At 35.9% G+C, this 24412-nt stretch overlaps 1 protein-coding gene across 4 annotated transcripts in view; it reads left to right on the top strand.

Moving 5' to 3' along the window:
- Window positions 1–24412, top strand: part of PLXDC2 (plexin domain containing 2) — a 429167-nt gene that overhangs the window by 323369 nt on the left and 81386 nt on the right. The gene's annotated exons all lie outside the window — the stretch shown is intronic.

Here is a 24412-nt window from a genome sequence, read left to right as displayed (position 1 = left end):
CTCTTTCAGAAAATTCTAAAGTTAAAGAACCTTTCAGGAACAGAAAATTATCAATGCTGAATGTATGGGCTACGTTTCTTTCCCCTGAAGAGACAGCATTAGATTTATTAGCCTTTTGGATATAAAATGCGTGTAATTCTTTACTTTTTTTGAAAAAAAAAAAAAGATACTGAACTGTGTTATTTTTATCTATTATGTATATCTGTCTATCGATCTATCTATCGTCTATTTTGCATTTTGGTTTCTGTCTCCTTTTTGCCACTGGCCATCTGCCAGTCTCTCCGGACGGCTATGAATACAGAATGGAAACCAGCTTTCTTTTTTCCAAACTCTAAAGCAACAGGTAGGTGCTTGAGCCAAGTCTCCTGTTAACCAAGGCCCCCCTGAAATATCAAGGCATCTTTAAAGTCATCTTTGATTTTCCAGTCAGTGAATGCTGTGTTTGCATTCCATCTGAGCACTATTTGGCAAACTAGAGATAAGAGCTGTAGAATTATTTAGCATTACATCTGTTTATAGCTGCTTTTTCAAGATCATCCAAGTGATTTTAAAATTTTGCTTAGGTGTTAACCAGCTGTGGTGGCTGCATTTTATTTGGTTGTAATTTAGAAAACTAAACTTCAACAAATGCAATCTAGCTAACATATATGGAGTAGCAAAAATGGAGCATTTTAGTACTAAATTACATATTCCATTCCCTTAGCTGGCTTGTACTAATGCACTAATGAGTTCCCCTGGAAATAATTAAAATTTAATTGTCCAAGAATGAAATTGAATTTCTCAATTTAAAAACAGGAGGTGCTAAATTATTATGGAAAAAATATGATCCTTAAAAGACAAGGAAATCAAAATTTAAAAGCAAAAACCAAAGTTCACAGTTGGCTTCCCTGTAAAAGAAATTGACATGACTATTGAGTAGGAGGTGAACCTCAGATTAACAGTCTTATAATGAAAATTCTGATATTGCGGTAAGAAGAAAACATTTAATGAAAGTAGTTTGGTTTAATTATTTGTTTTGCTGGAAATCTAATGTCAAGATATAGAAAAACATTCAAAATTCAATATATTCCAACTCAAGCCAGCTCTTTCAACACTTAACATAAGAAAATGATTAAAATGTCATTGGGATAGTTTCTGATTTTTTGATTTCTGCTAAAATCTGTCTCTGAGAAAAGCTGAAATATGATTGTTTCATATGTCTTGGTATGAACATACTACTAAAGATTTTTATGAAATGTTCTAAATGCTAAAGAATTTATTCTCTCTCAAGTTTTGAGTCAGAGATACAATCTTTCCCTACCCAGAGTTTGGAGGGAAATTTTATGGTAGGAATTTTGTCATTCATGGAAAAGTTCAGGAAATGCAGTAATTCAACAATGCATGCAACAATCCTGTTGTTTCTTTAGCTCTAAGAACATCTAAATAGTGTTATTCTAGAGATGTATCTTTTTATATGATTGTAAGGCAATCTGACCAAGCTAGTATACTTTATTAGGGAAAACAAAGAAGAAGATATTTCAAGATAAAAATGATTTATTGGTTGAACAAAGACTAGCATTCAAATTTTCCTTTTCTGGATCATTATAAAATGGGTTGGCTGATTCTGGATTAGTGACGCTCATCTTTTTCTCCTTCCTAGAGGGCAACATTTTCTTTCTCCCAGCTCTAGAATTTTCCCTTCAATGACAATTCATAGTCAAGGGGGAGCTATTCTCTCCATGTATCATGATCTTGTCTGCATTAATTTCTAATGATAGACCCTCCTAAAAATACACAGATTTTATATTCCTAAAATAATGTCTTTCGACCACTAGAGAAGACCTCTGTATTGACATTTGCTCTGATCAAAATTAATTTCTCTCTCCTCCTCACTCTGCTAGCACACAAGTTTATTTTATCCTTGCCCAGATTTCCTGCTGCTGCTACTGCTGCTAAATTGCATGCACTTTGAAAGAAAGGACAAGGGGGTTGTTTTAAGGGTAAGCATGCCTCACCTTTGGAGGTGCTTAACATAATTATAGTACCTACCTTTTATTCTATACTTACCATGTGCCAGGCATCACAGGAAAGCCTTTACTTCCACTAAAGTCTTTTAATTCTATTATCTCATTCAATCTTTGCAATCACATTAAGAGGTAAGTGTTAAGATCCCTGTTTCACAGATTAAGTAAATGAGAATTAGGAAGGTTGAGAAGCTTAGCCAAGGTCCCAACACTAGGAAACAGTGGAGCCAGGATTTAAAATAAAAATTTAGGGGTGTGAACACAGCCTGAAGGGGGCTAGTGCACCACAGCTAGCCAGAAGGGAGTCTGGGGAAAAGCCTGGAACTGCCTAAGAGGCAAGAGACCATTGTTTTGGGGTGCTTGAGGAGAGGGGATTCACAGCACTGCCTAAACGAGCTCCAGCGATGGGTGTGAGCCACGGCTATCAGCACGGACACCAGAGACGGGCATGAGACGCTAAGGCTGCTGCTGCAGCCACCAAGAGGCCTGTGTGCAAGCACAGGTCACTATCCACACCTTCCCCCAACCCCGGGAGCCTGTGCAGCCCGCCACTGCCAGGGTCCCGTGATCCAGGGACGACTTCCCCTGGAGAACACACGGCCCGCCTCAAGCTCTTGCAACGTCATGGTGGTCTCTGCCGCCGCAGGCTCGCCCCACATTCCATACCCCTCCCTCCCCCTGACCTGAGTGAGCCAGAGCCCCCGAATCAGCTGCTTCTTTAACCCCGTCCTGTCTGGGCGAAGAACAGATGCCCTCAGGCGACCTACAAGCAGAGGCGGGGCCAGATCCAAAGCTGAACCCTGGGAGCTGTGCAAACAAAGAAGAGAAAGGGAAATCTCTCCCAGCAACCTCAGGAGCAGCAGATTAAATCTCCACAATCAACTTGATGTACCCTGCATCTGTGGAATACCTGAATAGACAACGAATCATGCCAAAATTGAGGCTGTGGAATTTGGGAGCAACTGTAGACTTGGGGTTTGATTTCTGAATCTAATTTGTTTCTGGTTTTATGTTTATCTTAGTTTAGTATTTACAGCTTATTATCATTGGTAGATTTGTTTATTGATTTGGTTGCTCTCTTCCTTTTTATATATATATATTTTTTTTTTTTCCTTTTTCTCTTTTTGTGAGTGTGTATGTGTATGCTTCTTTGTGTGATTTTGTCTGTATAGCTTTGCATTTACCATTTGTCCTAAGGTTCTGTCTGCCCGTTTTTTTTTGTTTTTTTTTTTGATATAGTTTTTAGTGCTTGTTATCATTGGTGGATTTGTCTTTAGGATTTGTTGCTCTCTTCTTTCTTTCTTTCTTTTTTATTACTTTTTTATTTATAATAATTTTTTAAATTTTTTATTTTAATAACTTTATTTTATTTTACTTTATTTTTTCTTTCTTTATTTTTTTTTTCTCCCATTTCTTCTGAGCCATGTGGCTGACAGGGTCTTGGTGCTCCGGCCGGGTGTCAGGCCTGAGACTCTGAGGTGGGAGAGCCAAGTTCAGGACATTGGTCCACCAGAGACCTCCCGGCTCCATGTAATATCAAACAGCGAAAGCTCTCCCAGGGATCTCCATCTCAACGCTAAGACCCAGCTCCACTCAACAACCAGCAAGATACAGTGCTGGACACCCTATGACAAACAACTAGCAAGACAGGAACACAACCCCATCCATTAGCAGAGAGGCTGCCTAAAATCATAATAAGGTCAAAGACACCCCCAAACACACTACAAGACATGGTCCTGCCCACCAGAAAGACAAGATCCAGCCTCATCCACCAGAACACAGGCACCAGTCCCCTCCACCAGGAAGCCTACACAACCCTTTCAACCAACCTTACCCACTGGGGGCAGACACCAAAAACAACGGGAACTACAAACCTGCAGCCTGTGAAAAGGAGACCCCAAACACAGTAAGTTAAGCAAAATGAGAAGACAGAGAAATACACAGCAGATGAAGGAGCAAGGTAAAAACCCACCAGACCAAACACATGAAAAGGAAATAGTCTACCTGAAAAAGAATTCAGAGTAATGATAGTAAAGATAATCCAAAATCTTGGAAATAGAATGGAGAAAATACAAGAAACATTTAACAAGGACCTAGAAGAACTAAAGAGCAAACAAACAATGATGAACAACACAATAAATGAAATTTAAAATTCTCTAGAAGGAATCAATAGCAGAATAACTGAGGCAGAAGAACGGATAAGTGACCTGGAAGATAAAATAGTGGAAATAACTACCACAGAGCAGAATAAAGAAAAAAGAATGAAAAGAATTGAGAACACTCTCAGAGACCTCTAGGACAACATTAAATGTGCCAACATTTTAATTATAGGGGTCCCAGAGGTAGAAGAGAAAAAGAAAGGGACTGGGAAAATATTTAAAGAGATTGGGGTTGAAAACTTCCCTAACATGGGAAAAGAAATAGTCAATCAAGTCCAGGAAGTGCAGAGCGTCCCATATAGGATAAATCCAAGGAGAAACACACCAAGTCATGTATTAATTAAACAATCAAAAATTAAATACAAAGAAAGAATATTGAAAGCAGCAAGGGAAAAGCAAAAAATTACATACAAGGGAATCCCCATAGGTTAACAGCTGATGTTTCAGCAGAAAGTCTGCAAGCCAAAAGGAAGTGACAGGACATATTTAAAGTGATGAAAGGGAAAAACCTACAACCAAGATTACTTTACCAAGCAAGGATCTCATTCAGATTCGACAGAGAAATTAAAACCTTTACAGACAAGCAAAAGCTAAGAGAATTCAGCACCACCAAACCAGCTTTACAACAAATGCTAAAGGAACTTCTCTAGGCAGGAAACACAAGAGAAGGAAAAGACCTACAATAACAAACCCAAAACAATTAAGAAAACTGTAATAGGAACATACATATTGATAATTACCTTAAATATAAATGGACTAAATGCCCCAACCAAAAGACATAGACTGGCTGAATGGACACACAAAACAGACGCATATATATGCTGTCTACAAGGGACCCACTTCAGACCTAGGGACACATACAGACTGAAAGTGAGGGGATGGAAAAAGAGGTTCCATGCAAATGGAAATCAAAAGAAAGCTGGAGTAGCAATACTCATATCAGATAAAATAGACTTTAAAATAAAGACTGTTACAAGAGACAAGGAAGGACACTACATAATGATCAAGGGATCAATCCAAGAAGAAGATATAACAATTATAAATATATATGCACCCAACATAGGAGCACCTCAATACATAGGCAACTGCTAACAGCTATAAAAGAGGAAATCGACAGTAACACAATAATAGTGGGGGACTTTAACACCTCACTTACACCAATGGACAGATCATCCAAAATGAAAATGAATAAGGAAACAGAAGCTTTAAATGACACAATAGACCAGATAGATTTAATTGATATTTATAGGACATTCCATCCAAAAACAGCAGATTACACTTTCTTCTCAAGTGCTCATGGAACATTCTCCAGAATACATCATATCTTGGGTCACAAATCAAGCCTTGGTAAATTTAAGAAAATTGACATCATATCAAGTATCTTTTCCAACCACAACGCTATGAGACTAGATATCAATTACAGGGAAAAAACTGTAAAAAATACAAACACATGGAGGCTAAACAATACACTACTAAATAACCAAGCAATCACTGAAGAAATCAAAGAGGAAATCAAAAAATACCTAGAGACAAATGACAATGAAAACACGATGACCCCAAACCTATGGAATGCAGGAAAAGCAGTTCTAAGAGGGAAGTTTATAGCAATACAATCCTACCTCAAGAAACATGAAACATCTCAAATAAACAACCTAACCTTACACCTAAAGCAATTAGAGAAAGAAGAACAAACAAAACCCAAAGTTAGCAGAAGGAAAGAAATCATAAAGATCAGATCAGAAATAAATGAAAAAGAAATGAAGGAAACAATAGCAAAGATCAATAAAACTAAAAGCTGGTTCTTTGAGAAGATAAACAAAATTGATAAACCACTAGGCAGACTCATAAAGAAAAAAAGGGAGAAGACTCAAACCAATAGAATTGAAATTCTACTGGAAACAAAACAACAGACCAATATCACTGATGAACATAGATGCAAAAATCCTCAACAAAATACTAGCAAACAGAATCCAACAGCATATTAAAAGGATCATACACCATGATCAAGTGGTGTTTATCCCAGGAATGCAAGGATTCTTCAATATACACAAATCAGTCAATGTGATAAACCATATTATTAACAAATTGAAGGAGAAAAACCATATGATCATCTCAATAGATGCAGAAAAAGCTTTCGACAAAATTCAACACCGATTTATGATAAAAAGCCTCCAGAAAGTAGGCATGGAGGGAACTTACCTCAACATAATAAAGGCCATATATGACAAACCCCCAGCCAACATCGTTCTCAATGGTGAAGAATTGAAATCATTTCTACTAATATCAGGAACAAAACAAGGTTGCCTACTCTTACCACTATTTTTCAACACAGTTTTGGAAGTTTTAGCCACAGCAATCAGAGAAGAAAAAGAAATAAAAGGAATCCAAATCAGAAAGAAGAAGTAAAGCTGGCACTGTTTGCAGATGACATGATACTATACATAGAGAATCCTAAAGATGCTACCAGAAAACTACTAGAGCTATTCAATGAATTTGGTAAAGTAGCAGGATACAAAATTAATGCACAGAAATCTCTTGCATTCCTATACACCAATGATGAAAAATCTGAAAGAGAAATTAAGGAAACACTCCCATTTGCCATTGCAACAAAAAGAATAAAATACCTGGGAATAAACCTACCTAAGGAGACAAAAGACCTGTATACAGAAAACTATAAGACACTGATGAAAGAAATTAAAGATGATACAAACAGATGAAGAGATATACCATGTTCTTGGATTGGAAGAATCAACATTGTGAAAATGTCTGTACTACCCAAAGCAATTTACAGATTCAGTGCAATCCCTATCAAACTACGACCAGCATTTTTCACACAACTAGAACAAAAAATTTCACAATTTGTATGGAAACGAAAAGGATCCTGAATAGCCAAAGCAATCTTGAGAAAGAAAAATGGAGCTGGAGGAATCAGGCTCCTGGACTTCAGACTATACTACAAAGCTACAGTAATCAAGACAGTATGGTACTGGCACAAAAACAGAAATATATATCAGTGGAACAGGATAGAAAGCCCAGAGATAAACCCTCACACATATGGTCACCTTACTTTTGATAAAGGAGGCAAGAATATACAATGGAGAAAAGACAGCCTCTTCAATAAGTGGTGCTGGGAGAACTGGACAGCTACATGTAAAAGACTGAAATTAGAATACTACCTAACAGCATACACAAAAATAAACTCAAATGGATTAGAGACCTAAATGTAAGGCCAGGCACTATTAAACTCTTAGAGAAAAACATAGGCAGAACACTCCATGATATAAATCACAGCAAGATCCTTTTTGACCCCTCTCCTAGAAAAATGGAAATAAAAACAAAAATAAACAAATGGGACCTAATGAAACTTAAAAGCTTTTGCACAGCAAAGGAAACCATAAACAAGATGAAAAGACAACCCTTAGAATGGGAGAAAACATTTGCAAATGAAGCAACTGACAAAGGATTAATCTCCAAAATTTACAAGCAGGCTTATGCAGCTCAATATCAAAAAACAAACAACCCAATCCAAAAATGAGCAGAAGACCTTAACAGACCTTTCTCCAGATACAGATTGCCAACAAACACATGAAAGGATGCTCAACATCACTAATAATTAGAGAAATGCAAATCAAAACTACAGTGAGGTATCACCTCACACTGGTCAGAATGGCCATCATCAAAAAATCTACAACAATAAATGCTGGAGAGGGTGTGGAGAAAAGGGTACCTTCTTGCTCTGTTGGTGGGAATGTAAATTGATACAGCCACTATGGAGAACAGTATGGAGGTTCCTTAAAAAGCTAAAACTAGAACTACCATATGACCCAGCAATCCACTCCTGGGCATATACCCTGAGAAAACCATAATTCAAAAAGAGTCATGTACCACAATGTTCATTGCAACACTATTTACAATAGCCAGGACATGGAAGCAACCTAAGTGTCCATCAACAGATGAATGGATAAAGAAGATGTGGCACATATATACAATGGAATATTACTCAGCCATAAAAAGAAATGAGGGGCTTCCCTGGTGGCGCAGTGGTTGAGAATCTGCCTGCTAATGCAGGGGACACGGGTTCGAGCCCTGGTCTGGGAAGACCCCACATGCCGTGGAGCAGCTGGGCCCGTGAGCCACAACTACTGAGCCTGCGCGTCTGGAGCCTGTGCTCCGCAACAAGAGAGGCCGCGATAGTGAGAGGCCCGCGCACCGCGATGAAGAGTGGCCCCCGCTCGCCGCAACTAGAGAAAGCCCTCGCACAGAAACGAAGACCCAACACAGCCAAATAAATAAATAAATAAATAAATAAAATAAATTTAAAGAGCCAACATGTTTCTTTAAAAAAAAAAAAAAAAAAAAAAAAGAAACGAAACTTGAGTTATCTGTAGTGAGGTGGCTGGACCTAGAGACTGTCATACAGAGTGAAGTAAGTCAGAAAGAGAAAAACAAATACCATATGCTAACACATATATATGGAATCTAAAAAAAAAAAAAAAAGGTTCTGAAGAACCTAGGGGCAGGCAGGACAGGAATAAAGACTCAGACGTAGAGAATGGACTTGAGGACACAGGGAGGGGGAAGGGTAAGCTGGGACGAAGTGAGAGAGTGGCATGGACATATATACACTACCAAAAAATAGCTAGCTAGTGGGAAACAGCTGCATGGCACAGGGAGATCAGCTGGGTGCTTTGTGTCCACCTAGAGGGGTGGGATAGGAAGGGTGGGAGGGAGACACAAGAGGGAGGGGATATGGGGATATATGTATATGTATAGCTGAATCACTTTGTTATAAAGCAGAAACTAACACAGCATTGTAAAGCAATTATTCTCCAATAAAGATGTTAAAAAAATAAAAATTTTTGAGAGATGGGTGGTTGGAGAGATGAAGGGAAAAATAAATGCTAGGGTTGGAATTTCTCCATTAGGCTTCTGTGCCTACTCTTAGCACATGTGGTCTTGCTAAGAATGTTCACGCACTGGATGAGCAATCCAAAGCAGATGTCCCTCCCCTTGCCTACTTTAGGGGGTTTATTAGCATATTTACACTAACCTTTACTGAAAACTTATCTGAATGATTTGTTGTAAAAGATACATATAAAGTTTTGTTTAATAATAATCGAGGTTATATTCATGCAAAGTGCATAACTGGCAATCTAGAGTCCTCATGAAAAAAGTAAAAACTGTGAATTGGAGAAAGTAATAAAAATAGCACATAGAATTCTCAAGGGAAAAAAAGATTTGTGAATTATCTATTAAGATTTCATGCAGCAAAAATGGCATATAAAGAGTTTATTTCATATAGGAGAGTTAGTCCTGTATTGCTTTTTGCGTGTGTTTTGTACTCATATATCAGAAGATGGAGCTGAAATGGACCTATATTCTCAGTCTATGACAAAAGAGAATAATCCTTTATGTCATATTTCAGAGGAAGGGGCATAAAATACTTCAGAGACTTAAATTTTTGTATGCAAGCATAAACCTAGATTGTCTAAAATAAAGTGAACATGGTAGGAGATAAATATACTAGAAAACTTGACTAGAAAGACTTACCAAAGTTGAGCACAGAATTTGTAACTAGAAATGTCTGTGAAGTGTAAGGATCAGATTCATGCCCTAAATGCCATATGCCCAGTTTTCTCACCACGGGACTGCTTTAGGCCTATTGTCCCTATGCCCTATTTCTTTCTCTCTCAGAAGTGTAGTGGTTCGCCCTATAAGTTAATTATATGGTCACCCTACCTAACACCATTATGGAAATCCTTGCTATTGTCTAAGTTTTAACTGCATTTGTGTGTTCAGGATCTAAGGCATAGCTAGAATTCCTAGGTTAAGTTCAATTATTCTCCAAAAAGGAATTCCTCTAACAGAGATCACAAGACCCACAGGCCTGAAGTATTTACTATCTGGCTGTTTACAGGAAAAGTTTGCCAGACAAATGGAAAACATATAACAAATATGTTGATTAATCAGAAGAAAAAGTAAAATATGTATTCACAATAAATTATTTTGGAAGAAAGCATTGACTGCCTGGTTTTGAAGGGTTTAATGAAGTAAACAGTGACACTGGGATAAATGAGGTGATTGTAATAGTTATCACCTAAGGAAATGACAAACAACAAATGAAGGACCAGGTCAAATTAATATAATAGTGTTTGAAAATGAATAATAAAGAAGATTTTGAGAATGTTGAATTAATGGGTCTTCTGAACTATTAACATGAAGATTTCAGGTCTAGATATCCATTCTCCATATACTTATATAGCTTTTGCTATAAATATTTTTTCGATCTGGGTTACAGGGGTGCTCTGGAATACTAAGTCAGTTTCATTAAAAACAAATCTGAAGAAAAATCTACACATCCAAGAATGCTTCTGTTAACATAAGGTGACACTAACTGTATTTTATGAAGCAGAAAATTGCTTCACACCCAAATTCTTAAAATCCTTTTTGCTGCCTTTAATGGGACATAGAACATTTGTACACATGAGCTGCATAAAACTCTAATAGAATTAGCATTTAGTAATTTGATATTTTATATGCCTGACAAATCTGATATAGAATAAAGGAAGGAAATAAGGAAGCAGAACACTCTTTTATGACCAGACTCATTTCTTAAAGTGGAATGAATTTCCTAATACATTGTTGGTAATCTACATAAGGACCTGGGCTTGGTATAGTCTTAGAAACAGACCCTTCCAGGTGAGTTCACAGATTTATAATGAAGAAAAACTAATAAAAATTTTTAAAGAAAACAAAGCTTTATGTATACTAAAAGCCACTACAAAATTATAGATATTATTTTTTTAAGCATTGATATTACAATCTAGACTTCAAGAGGCAAATTGAACTCAAATGTAGATAGATAGATAGATAGGGATATATTTCAAAATACTTAAACATGCAGTTTTAAAATAATAAGGAAATCATCTTATATAACATTGCAGCAAATTCTAGAAATCTTGGAAGTGTTTCCACCGAAATCAATTTACTTCTACTTGGAATAATCACTCTTAAGACTTTAGAAGATAAAGCAGAGTTTCCCGTGAGCCGAAGATATGCATGGAGAAATATGTTCCTTGAGCAAATAAATTGATGAAATGGAGCAATGACGATTTTCAAGTTTGAATGATTAATGTAAACAAATACGGACTACCACACGTGTATGAGAGATACTCTAATTTAACCTGGATCTTAGAAAAGTTATCTCACAAGTATAATATCTCTTGAAGGAAATAGAAGTGCACTATCAAAAATCATTAAGCAAATATCTTTTAAAAGACAGTGTTCTGCTGGTCATTATAAGATTCACTCAGGTATTATTGTCTGGCATTAAAATGCCTTAAATTACATCTTCTAGGGACATACAGAGAGAAAAAGAGAAAAAGTTGCTTCTCTTCTTGGAGTGCCCTGTCAAAGTTATATTACCATATTTTAAATGAGCTCATAGTACTTGTCTAAAAGATTTAATTACATTGTAAAATATAATGATAACAAGCCTAGATTAATTAATGGGATGAGGTATACAAATGATTTAATAAAATGGTTTTCAAACTTTTTCTTCTTAAGCAGGAGAAATTTTTGAAAAACTGAAACTTCAAATACAAAACAAATAAAATTATATCTTATAGCAGGTTCATAGCCAGGCCCACCCATCTCCTCCTCACCCACTACAGCAGTCATTGAAGGCCTCTGCAAAACTAAACCCTGAACTCTGGACAGAGCTTAAAAATCCGTGATTAATACAGGTTTTCCTAGTTTAAAATACTAATCTTCCTATTTCACCCATTCTTTCTACAGATCATTTGCGAGGACCCAAATGCGCTGTGATTAGAAACACTTTATCTCTTAAGGAATGGTGGCGGGGGCAGAGAGGAGGGGGAGAGAGAGATTGATTTGTCTGGGACGGTTTACTGGTTCCTGTTCCTGGAGAGATGATGACAAATGTCACTTTTATTCCCTTATAGTACTTTCCAAAATGGTAGACGAGGATAAAGAAAAGTTCATCCTATGGTTCTCTGAGAAACTAGAAATACCATCTTATCTGTTTCTCTATAAATCTCAGCATTCCAAGTAAAATTCTGAAACTCTTTATAGTAAAAAAAAATTAAATTGAGATACAGACCTTTCTTTGATGAGATAATCATCTCCTCGAAGGGATTTCTGGTTCCTTACCCAAGCCTGACTTGGCTATCTTGGCAGAACAGAGGTGAGTTGATTCATGCAACACTGATGTTCCTGAGGAAGACAGGCAGCTCTGAAAGACCAGGAGCCATTAATCTCTGAGCACCGTGGAACCAAAATTTACTGGCAGAAGGATAGCATTTTACAGAGTCATGGCACCCCTAAACCTGCAAGACTTTATGTTCCTTTTCCGGAGCCAACAGCAAAGTAAAAACCACTGCTCTTTCTGTCCACTTCTATGCATTTGAAAGTGCCATTTAAGTATAATATTTGGTCTGAAATCAAGAAGTTTTAAGAAACGGTGTCATAAATCAGAATCTGGAAATGTCCAGGGGTTTTATTTATAACTGGGTGTTTGCTTCAGTGGTTCACGGCCATGAGGAGGACTTTTTTTTTTCTTTCCTTGAGGACTCAACTCTCACTTCTGTTCTACCAAAATAGCAAAGTTGAATGCTGGGCAAGGAATTTTTAGATTCTGGAAGAATTCATTCATCAAAAAGAAAAGATTTCTCCTCTTTGTTTTATATCCCTAACCTTTGTGGCTAAAGAAGCTGGGTCAGTACTTGAAGGATATTTTATAGATTTTCAGTTATATCAATAACTGGTTAGGTTACAATATTTTTTTTTTCTAATAGGCATTTTTCGACCTGTGCTAGGTGCTATGGATGGTAAGAAAGCATAAAATAACGTATTTATTGAGCACTCACTATGTCAAACACTGGAAGGGTACTTCATCTATATTACCTCATTTAATCCTCACCCAGTGAAGGTAGATTTTACAATCTCCAATTTACAGACACTGAATCTCCAACAATAACTCGCCATAGATCTCACCCAATAATCTCCAATAATAACTTGGAGGTGGATCTCAATCAATCAATGGCAGAGTCAAGACCTGAACCTAATGTTATGTATGCAATTCTAAAGCTCGTGCTCTTTCCACTGAATAATTCAGCCTCAATTCTTTGCAGTAGTCAAATGGGAATAAATGTAAGGAATACTGCCAGATTTGGGTGAGAATTACATAACTGACAGTTATTGAACACGTGTTAACTACTACATGATCGAACGACATCAATAACCTCCACTTCCTTCCTTTTCTTTTCCTCATTATACCCATAGTAAGTGAGATGATGTTTTGTTTTGTTTTTCCCTGGCAGTGCCCCAATGGCATGTTGAAATTATTAATCAAGTTAATTATTAATTTAAGTCTAGAGACTCCATTGCTCTTAGTGCCCGAATTCAGAAAGGGAGTTGAGTGTGGCAAGGGGAGTTCTCTTTTCTAATGTGACACAATGTGCTGTGCTCCCAAATTCTTCAGAATGTGCTAGAATGCTGCTCAAATACAGGGCTCCAGAAGTTGCACACTTAGGTGGGAAAAGATCATTGTTTTTTAAATGGAATACTCACTTTACACAAATATTCTAAAAGCTACAAAAATGATTAATTTTACTGTTAGGAATAATTACCAATAAATATAATCTTCCTTTTTCTAAGATAAAAACTATGTAACATCTTATTCATGTGTATATAATTTGAAGAAACAAAATGAACTATCTATTTAATTGTAATAGTCTGCCTTCAATTACCATACCTCAGCCTCAGATTACCATATATCTTCTTTGAAGAATTATGGTGTTTCTAAAGGAGTTGAAATCCTTCATAAATAAGAAGCCAAACTGTTAAAATGTGTTTTCAGCCAGATTCTGGCAAGTTGCCAAAGCCATATTTACGATCAATCAATGAAGGAATATTTTCTTCATAAAGTTGGGATAACAAGTTTGATTTTAAATGGTAATAGCCTTTGGTAAACTGAAGACTTTGTATTCATCTCTAATTGTATAACTTTTATCATATAGTAAATGTTCTATTCTCAAGCTGGGCACTGTAATCTTGATTGGAGGTTGCACTTGGGAGAAGGATAATCCTCCATGAGAGGACCCTTCCCTGGGAGCACAGCCTGGGTTAAGTCTCTTAGAAGAGGTGAGTCAGATGGAATGGTAAAAGGGGCTTCAATAAAATAGAAGGCAAGCAAACTAAGTATGTTAGAAATTTGAAAAGGAGTTGGTAGAAAGCGAATGAAAATGCTGAATCTTTGTTGTTGTTTGTGTCTCAGTTTCACCTAAGCCCCAGCGGCTACCCTCTTCTGGAAATCCTAGAGCAGATCATTTCTTAAGCTGACTATATTGACAGATGGCTCAATGACCAGAGATGTCTGGTTTCGTTTGGTGAAGTATACTAATCCCAGTGTCTCAAAAAGCGGAATACCTGCAATTTTTGTCTTTTTAGTAGCTTATGATTTCCACCCTACTCAAAAAGTTTACCCACTCATCTCTGAACATTAAACCCTAAGGTATCCTTTGGGTTCTAGCTGACTTTGTCATTGTAGTACTGAAGTCATTAGCTTTTCAGCTTTCCACCATCATAACAAATATTACTTTGTATCTCTAGTGAGGGTTGTTGTAAGTCTCAGCAGTTCGGTAATTCTTCTAAAGTCTGCTGTCGCTGCCTTGTTTTTGCCACTTAAGCTGTGAGTTGACTTATTTTACTTTACATTCATACGAGGAAGATGAGAGGCAGGAAGCTGGTAATGATTTGACTATTTTGCCAAAGCTTCACTTTCTTGGGTTCTAACTTTGCCTCTTCAAACTGTACAGTACGATGCTGATTAGAAGTAGTGAGAGTAGCCATTTTGTCTTGTTTCTAATTTTAGGAGAAAAACATTCAGTCTTTCATCATTATGTAGGATGTTAGCTATAGATTATTTATAGAGATATTGCATTATAGTTAACAAAGTCAAACTAATTAAAACATGGCCAAATAATGAATTTACTCCATGAATACATACATGGTTTGGTTTAAAGAAATCTATTAATGCCATTGATAGCACTGGTGTTGAAAATCATTTGGTCATCTTGATAGATGGGAATATATTTAATAAAATCCAACATTTTTTTCTAAGTAAAAATGTTAGCAGACTGAAATAGAAGGATGCGTATTAACATGATAACAAATATTATTTCAAACAGTGGAAAAAATATACTAAACATTAATGCCCCAGAGACATTCCCATTAAAATAAGGAAGAAGGCATGGGTGTGATTACCCTTATTATGTACCAGAATTCTATAACTCTGGTTAACACACAGAGAAAAGAAACAAGAGACATGACTATTGGAAAGGAGAAGCAAAGTTATTATTTGTAAGTAAAGGAATCAGATACAAAATACACAGAAGTCAATAGCTTTCCATGTCAGAAATAACCATTTAGAAAATGCAATGGTTAAAGCTCCTTAACAATAGCAAAAATAGATAAAATAGTTACTAACAAACTTAATAATGTATAGGTTCCATATAAAGAAAATAATGAAAGTTTGATGAGGCACTTAAAAGAACACCTGAATAAACATTTTAATGGATGGAAAGCTAGAATATATTAAGATGTCAATTATTTCCACATCAGTTCCATCAATAACATTATTATTTGGAACATCAGAATGTAATTATAAAAATCACAGAGAAGAATAAAGAGTGAGACAACTCAAGAAAAAAGTATAAAATAAGATCAATGAAGGCAGACTTTAAGTTTAGATAAATCATTAGATAAAACTGTAATAATGAAATCGTTATAGGAATTGTACAAGAAGAAACAAGGCTATCAATGGAAGATTATACAATTTCAGAAATAGACCTTAGCATATGAGTTTATTATGTGATTAAACATGCAATTCCAAACGATGGATAAAGATCTCTTATTCAAGGATGGCTAAGAGATCCTGGGACTCTTAGCCATCAATCTGAATAAAATTTGTCTCTTTAGATTTGCTTCTAACATCATGCCATATACCACAATAAATTTAGAGTAGATTAAAGAATTGAAAGTAAAGAATGAAATCATGAACTAACTAGGAGAGATTATGGCAAATATTACTTAATGCCAATGTAACGGAGGCCTCTCTGAGCAAAAGGCAAAGAAAGGAATCTTGAAGAAAATGTTGAAAAACTTCAGTGTAAAGATACAAACCACTGTATGGCAAAAAAAAAAAAAAAAATCATTTAGAATTGAATGGCAAATTACAGACAGATGATATATTTAACAGAAATTTAATGCCTTATTTTATAGACACACTATAAAAAAAGAATAGCCCAAATGAATAAAATGAGTAAAAGAAATGAATATACACTCAAAGATACAGACAGACATACAAATTGTCAATAAACATGGTTTAACATTTCACCTCACCTGTAATAAAGAAATGCTCGTTAAAGCATGACTGTCACTTTTAATACATCAAGTTGCAAAAAGAATGGTGGTATGTATTTTTATAAGGGTTAAAATAACACGTGTGCTCACATAAAAGTTGAATAATTTTTTCCAGTTTTATTGAGAAATAATTGACATACATCACTGAATAATTTTAAGGCTTCCAGCATGATAGTTTGATTTACATATATTGTGAAATGGTTACCACAGTAGGTTAAGCTAACATCCATTTTCTCATATAGATAAAAAAAAAGGAAAGAAAAAAAGGAAAAAAATTTTATTTTATGATAACTCACAGAATTTACTCTTTTAACAACTTGCCTATATAGCATACAATAAAATTTGTATCAAGCCGTATAATGAAGTATATGCTGTCTTAAAAATTAACTCTCAAGGGATATTTATGGACATGGAAAAATGCCCAGATTATCATATTAACTGTAGAAAAGTGTTATCACATGTTATGATTCCAATTTGATTAATACATAAGTATATATAATTATATGTTAAGTAAAGATTGGTTGGGAAATAAAACTAACAATATCTTAGCATTGGGATATTATCTACTTTAATTTCTGTTTTTATACTTTTCTGTAATTTTCTATTAAAATGATTATTTTACAAACCAGGCAATACTATTTAAAGCATAAATATGATTAAAATTTTAAACTATTAGGATAGTATTATTCAAACTGAGGGTTGCAATTCAGGAGGGTCATGCTATCAATTACCCAGTGGGTTGCAACCAGCATTTTTGATAATGAAATAGAATGGAATACAAATATCTCTGTGCTTTATTTGTATGTTCAGAGAAAAAAAAGAAACATCACAATAAATATTTAGTTTCAGCATACACAAACACACAACCATACACACATAACCAGATATATAAATGTCTAAACACTTGATGTTAACTATAATTCTTGATATGGTTTATTTCAAAAAGTTTGAGAAACTACATTGGAGTAATCTGCTTTTTTGATAGAATTGAAGATTTCTGAAATTGCATACTTCATATTGCTAATGCAGTCACATCCCCTTCATGAAGGTGAATCAGCACAAAGCTGGAAGTCATTGAGGAATTCAGATTTAACTATTTCATCTACTGCTGGTTTTTAAAAAATAACAACCACAATGTCCAAACATCGGGCTTAAACTTGTGAATACAGAGATTATATGATGCTCTGTAATGAAGGATTATTTAAGTCAATACACAGCCAAACTTGCATCATTTAAAATTCCCTGAGCCATATTTCCATATTCACTAGCAGCACTTAAAAGTTAGGTAGAACAAAGATAACAATTGAATTTTACTGTGAGATTAGTATTGCAACAAGTCAGTCCAAGTCTTTTGAATCAAATAGCTTTTAACTGTTTCCATATGGGTGAATACTTCATTCTCTTGCCCCTTCTAAGTAGTATTTTAAGAAACTTTTTTTTTTTAACTATTTTAGGTTTTCTTTCTTTCTTTTTTTAATATTTATTTATTTATTTATTTTTGGCTGTGTTGGGTCTTCGTTTCTGTGTGAGGGCTTTCTCTAGTTGCGGCAAGCAGGGGCCACTCTTCATCGCGGTGCGTGGGCCTCTCACTATCGCGGCCTCTCTTGTTGCGGAGCACAGGCTCCAGATGCGCAGGCTCAGTAGTTGTGGCTCACGGGCCCATTTGCTCCGCGGCATGTGGGATCTTCCCAGACCAGGGCTCGAACCCGTGTCCCCTGCATTGGCAGGCAGATTCTCAACCGCTGCGCCACCGGGGAAGCCCAAGAAACTTTTTAATGTAGGTATAAAATAAGTACTCAGATAATCTAATAATCTGGGTAGAGTCAGCACCTCCCTGATTAAATCATGCTGAAAGTTCACAGTGCTAGCCTATTACTAATTATTTGGCCCTAAAATGAGTTTACTGGATTGTCCAGTGTATAACTGACTGTTTTTATGCATCTCTATTTCATGGCATATTTAAGTCTACTTTTATATGCCCTTCATTCCCTTAAAGTATTAACAGTGCATAAATGAGGATATTTTGCCAACATCAGTAGCGCCTTTTAATCATAATGATTTTTGAAAAGATCAGCTTATTTCCAGATAAGCCTAAATAATGTAGCTTCATTCCCAGCATCAATTCTTTCCTACCTTACACATTCCAAAACTGAAAACAGACTTGTAATCAGGAGATGACACTCAGAGGAAGAAAGAACTCCAGCATGGAAAGCCAATTACAAAAATTATTTTCCTTTTTGAAAATATTTGTCATTGAAAGATAGGGGAAATAAAAACCAAAAAGTTAAAAAACAATCTTTTGAACCAATAGTTTGGAAGGAAAGAGAAATAAGATGTGAGTTTTTTTAATGAGATAAAAGAATTGGAAGGATAAAAGACCCTGGTGTTATACTTTTAAACACATATTAGGGCTGCTCTAGATTCTAGAAATCTAAAGAAAAATTAAGCCTTTATTTTATTAAACCTGCAGCTCTGCAAGATGCCACAGCTGTAAAATGACAAGGTTCTGGGTATCAGATATCAGATGATTTGACCCCAGTTTTCCATCCAAAACTCATCTCCAAAGCAAAGTTCCTGCGTTCTGCAGATAACTATTCTTGTTGGCATTGGATTATGATTCTGAGCTACAACTAATATCAAGGGCTTTTATTAAAAGAAAACATGCTGCATACCCTTGCATATTATAATGATGTGAAATTTCATAATTTGTCCTATAATACTGTTTCTGTAATCGATTACTGTGTGCTTAAATTCATCTGTCATTCCCAGAGCTCTTTGTACTGAGTGGTTCAGGCATGAAAATTCTGAAAAACTTTAAGCTCAAGTTTCTTGATTTTAGGAGAAATGTTTTTAGACGTAAAATCATCCATCTCATGCCTGAGGCCAATTAGGAACAAGCATGCCCCATATGGGAAATGAGATATGATTTTTTTCTAATATTCTATTGATAATAATGATTGTAATCAACATTGTAAATTTTATGACCTACCTTTCCAATGAAATTTTTTCAGTATTTCAAAACAAAATGATCTTCCTGTATCTTACGCTCCAGACTCATGGTAAAATAAATATGTTATTAGTTAGTTATAATCACAGATGTTTATCATTATACTTGTTTCTCTTCTAAAATACTTCCTTTTTTAAGCATTTTCCATTTTTTTGATGCTGGAGGATCATTTTTCACACTTTTGCAGACGATGGCAAGAAAACTTACTAAATGTGCAATTGATTTTTCCATTAAGATGGCATGCCAATAAGTACACCCAAGGCTGCAAGGACCATTTAAATCATCAGACACTTTGATGAGGTATTCTAGTCTTCAGAATTTTAAAGATCTTTATTTTTAGATAACAGGTCAGGAAACTGCAGCAAGTGGGCCAAATTGGACCCACTTCCTGGCTTTGTAAATAAAGTTTTATTGAAACGCAGCCACACCCATTTCTTTATGCATTTGTCTGGCTGCTTTTGAGCTACAACCGCAGAGGTGAGTAGTTAGGACAGAAACTATATAGCCTACAAAGTCTAAAGTATTTACTACCTTGTTCTTTACAAAAAACACATGCTGACCCCCGATCTCCAAACTAATCCCCAACTGGGTCTCGGGATTCTGTGAAGTTTTTCTCCTAAATTTTCTTTTGTAGATGTTTCATCTCACTGGTGAAATGACACATGTTCAATTGTGTAGAAAGACATGGACTTCATTTTTAATCCTTGTGTATGTATTTTAACATTTACTCTATTTTCTTCATCTGTATATATTACCTTTGCAAAATAAGTTTTATTTCTGGACCCCTTTCCACAAAACAGGTAAGTTAGAGGTGTGATGAGATTTACGCTTTAATCTCATGATTGGATAGATGCTGCAAGCTAGGAGAATTCTTTTCTAGGCTGCCTTATTAAATGGGGTTCACTTAATATGGCTCCTGAGGGCTTTGAAATCAACATCCCATTGAAACTGAGTGGAAAATAATACAATTAACTTGAAGTAGAGCTCTCTAATGATTTGTTTTGGAATTAGGTAATAGTGAGAAGAAGGGAATAACTTGAAAATAAAAACATTGGAAATCTATTGTAGTTAGGAGCACAGACTGTTGAAATCAATTCTTAAGGAATATTTACAAAACCACATAATCTCTATTTTTAAATATTGAATAAAGATGTGCTCCATAGTTGAAAGCAACTTAGATTTTCTCTCACAAGATTCTATAATACTAATTCCCAAATATGATGATAAGGGACTTTAAGTGTAAAACACATTTCACATTAACATGGGACACGGCATTAATTCCTAAACATTTTCTAAATCCTATCTATACATTTGAAGTCCTACTTACTCATTTTCAACAGTTGTCGACCTTGCTACATACATTCTACAAAGACATTCCTTAGGTATTAAAAACAGCTGATATTTACTAAATGTTGACTATACAACAAACAGTCTACTTTTAATCCTTACCTAACCTCCTTTACCTCGTTTTATAGATGAGGAAACCGGCTTAGATAGGAAAAATAACTTTCCTAAGATCACATACCTATTTGGTGCCCAAGCCAAAATTGTAACTCGAGCAGTTTGAGGCCAGAATCTTCATTTGAACCATGTTCCCTCCAAAGTCTTGTGAGTACAAGAAGCTTGAAAGCAACCAAGTAATAATAAACACCAGCACTTGGTATTGAGGGGCATTGAATAAGGTGTGCTAGCTCTTCTGGGTGAGAGGAAAAGGAAATGCTGCTGGGAGTAGTTAAGTCTTGAGTTGAATTGGGTTTAACTGATTAGAGGCAAGGAAGGTATTCCAGACATATGTCATAGCGTGTTCAAAGGCAGAGACTGAAAGAGTACAACACTTTCAGGGAGGTGTAATAAGGCGCAGGAGATGGGCTGGTGGAGTGTGAAGGGGCCTGCAGTATTGACATATCTTACAGGAAGTCAGTGGTTTTCCCATCTCAGTGTGGTGAGGATCAGCTGGGGCACCTGTTTACAGTGAAAATTACTGGGCCCAAGTTGTGGGAGAATCTTATCCAGTTAGATCCAGGAATTTGCATTTCAGCAGGAACACCAGGTGATTCCAGGTCAGGAGAGCCTCTCTGAGAACACTGGAAATCAACATTCTGGAGCATGACATGGTTAATGTCGTGATGTTTTAGAAAAACAACACAGCAGCTCAGTGGAGAGAGGAAGGTGTTCTCAAAAGTGATTTTTTATTTATTTAGAATTCAGAAATAATAAAAAGGTAGCTTTTCTTAATGATTTATACAACAGGCACACACACACACACACACACACACACACACACCCTTTCATTTATAATAGGTTTTCGATGTTATTTAAACTACTGGGTTATAAAATAAAATGCTGAAAAGGCAGGGTTCTGTTGTGTTCATTTTTTAAGGCGCCGTAAGGTACAAAAATGTATGAATTTTTCAAACCAAACCTTATTTGTGTTTTGCCATTCTCAATCCTTCCCACCCTAGCAGTTAGTAAGCTGCAGTGTGAATAAATAAATGAATGGATTACTTAATTGAATTACATATTTTCAGTAGAACCTAATTTCACACACTATAATTGAGAGATTATTTAATAACTCAAGCAAACTGCAGTGTTTCTGTACTTTTCTCTGGGATTAATGTAATAATTTAAGGGACTAATTACTTAAGATAAAATTGACTCATAAATTTAAGATTTGGTACTGTCTTGTTATAATATAAGCTAAAAGTTGCTATTTCCCACTGGCTTTGAATACATCTAGAATGGAGTAAGTAAAGATAAACTGCATTTTAAAAATTATCTGTTGCATTTAATAACTTGTCAGATGGCTCCCAAAATATATTCTTTGTAGAAAATTGATATATTCCCATCTTGCAGAAGAGAATGTCAGTATACTTTTCAATATTTAAGTAAACTTGAAGGGAAGAAAAAGAAAAAAGAGGGAATAGCCATCGAATTCATCTGGAATTGGACTCTAAACGTCAGAATCTCTTTGGGTAACCAGAGATAGCCTTGACCAACTGGGGATTCTCAAACTCAGCATGCCAGATCACACACTGATGTTTATTCCACACTTAAGCTTGTTCAACACAGATGGTAGGTATAAAATAGCTGAGCTCTAACAGATCATGTCCGGGCAGAATGATAAATATGGTCTTTTTTGTTGACAGTCGAGCTGTTTTCACATTACACTTGAATTAAATTGTGCTCATTCATGCCATGGTACATGATCTCTGGCAGGGATTCTTATTTAAAAATCATCATGTAGATTCATTGCAAAACAAGTGAAAAAAAAAGTTGTTAAGTAGCACTATAAGAAAAATAAGACTAAAGTTGAACAGCCTATAAGAAACTATGACAAAAAGCCTCCATTTATTTTGAAAAAAAGATAAATATCTATTTAGATTAATATTTATTAATATGGATTCATATATATTATATCTAAGTATATATATTAATATATTAAAATTCAGGGGCAGTGCAAATCCTTAATTTTCATAAACTGGTAAAAATATTTAAAGTTTCTAATATGAAAAAGAAATCATATGTCAGATATACTAGGTATGATCAAATATAACACTGGACCTAACTTTAAAATGTTCACATCAAGTTTGGTAAATAAGACATAAAGCCATGAAATTTTATATAAACGAGAAAAGTTAAATAGTAAAGTGAGAGGTGATCACAGCAGTGCTGAAGCTTTATCCGAATGGGCTCTGGGTAGTAATTTCTGGGTCTTGAAAAGTGAATGGACTGTAGCTGGATAGGTCGGGAGAGCAGAAAATGATTTGCGTCAAGAAAGAGAGTGGGAGTGAGCAAAATCTCATCAACCCAGTGCTTGCTGAATTTGACCTTTTGGACATGACCTAATCGTAGCTCTGGTAGGGATCCACAGGAACACACTCAACTTCACTGATTCGCTACAAGGACTCACAGAACTCAGAAAAGCTGTACACTCAAGGTTGCCATTTATTACAGCAAAGGGATACAGAATAAAGTCAGCAAAGGGAAGGAACGTAGGGCAGAGTCCAAGAGTGACCAGGCACGGCTTCCAGTCGTCCTCCCCCAGTGGAGTTGGCCCATAATTCTCCCAGCAACTATTTGTGAAAACACACACCAAGTACTGCCACTCAAGGAAGCTTATCCAGGCTCATCATTGCCCAGGATTTTTACTGAGGGCCATCACATAGGTATGAAATTCTGCATGACTAACTTTATCTCTCATCTCCAGCCCCCCCAGGGGTCAAACTGATGCAACATGGCCCAGGGCTCCAGGCGAATAAAAACAGACATTCACCATAAATCATATTGTTAGTATGATCTAACATAGCCCAAGACCCAAGATATACAAAGACACTTTTATCAGGCAGGATATTCCAGGGGATTAGACGTGATCTCCCAGGAGCTGGGCAAGGGCCAGTTCTTTCTTTGGAATGTGTGGGTTTGAACACCCCAAACCCGCTGAGTTACTAAACTTTTACTGCACAATAGGGAAAGAGTTCGTGTGACTGCAGGTCTTAAATTTTAAAATTTAACTAAAACAAATAAAAAGATCTGAAAAATACCTGCAAAAGATTTTATCCACATGTTGTGATGATGAAAAATACATATGTATGAGGAAAAGAAAAGCCAACTTCATAGAATAGCTACTGTCTCACCTTTGCGTGGGCATCCAGGTGTTCTGCCCGGTGCAGTGAGCCTCAGTGGAGTGATTTGTTGCCACGTGCAACCATAACGATATGATTACCGAAGGAGTAGGCCGTTGCGCAGAACTCCGTAAATGCTTCTCCACTGCTCCAGCTAACAGTTCTATAGAAGAAAGT

Source organism: Balaenoptera acutorostrata, chromosome 3 (assembly GCF_949987535.1).
Source record: "Balaenoptera acutorostrata chromosome 3, mBalAcu1.1, whole genome shotgun sequence".
NCBI lineage: Eukaryota > Metazoa > Chordata > Mammalia > Artiodactyla > Balaenopteridae > Balaenoptera > Balaenoptera acutorostrata.
The sequence above is the reverse complement of the archived record's forward strand: the minus strand, read 5'-3'. Positions and strand labels throughout refer to the sequence as shown.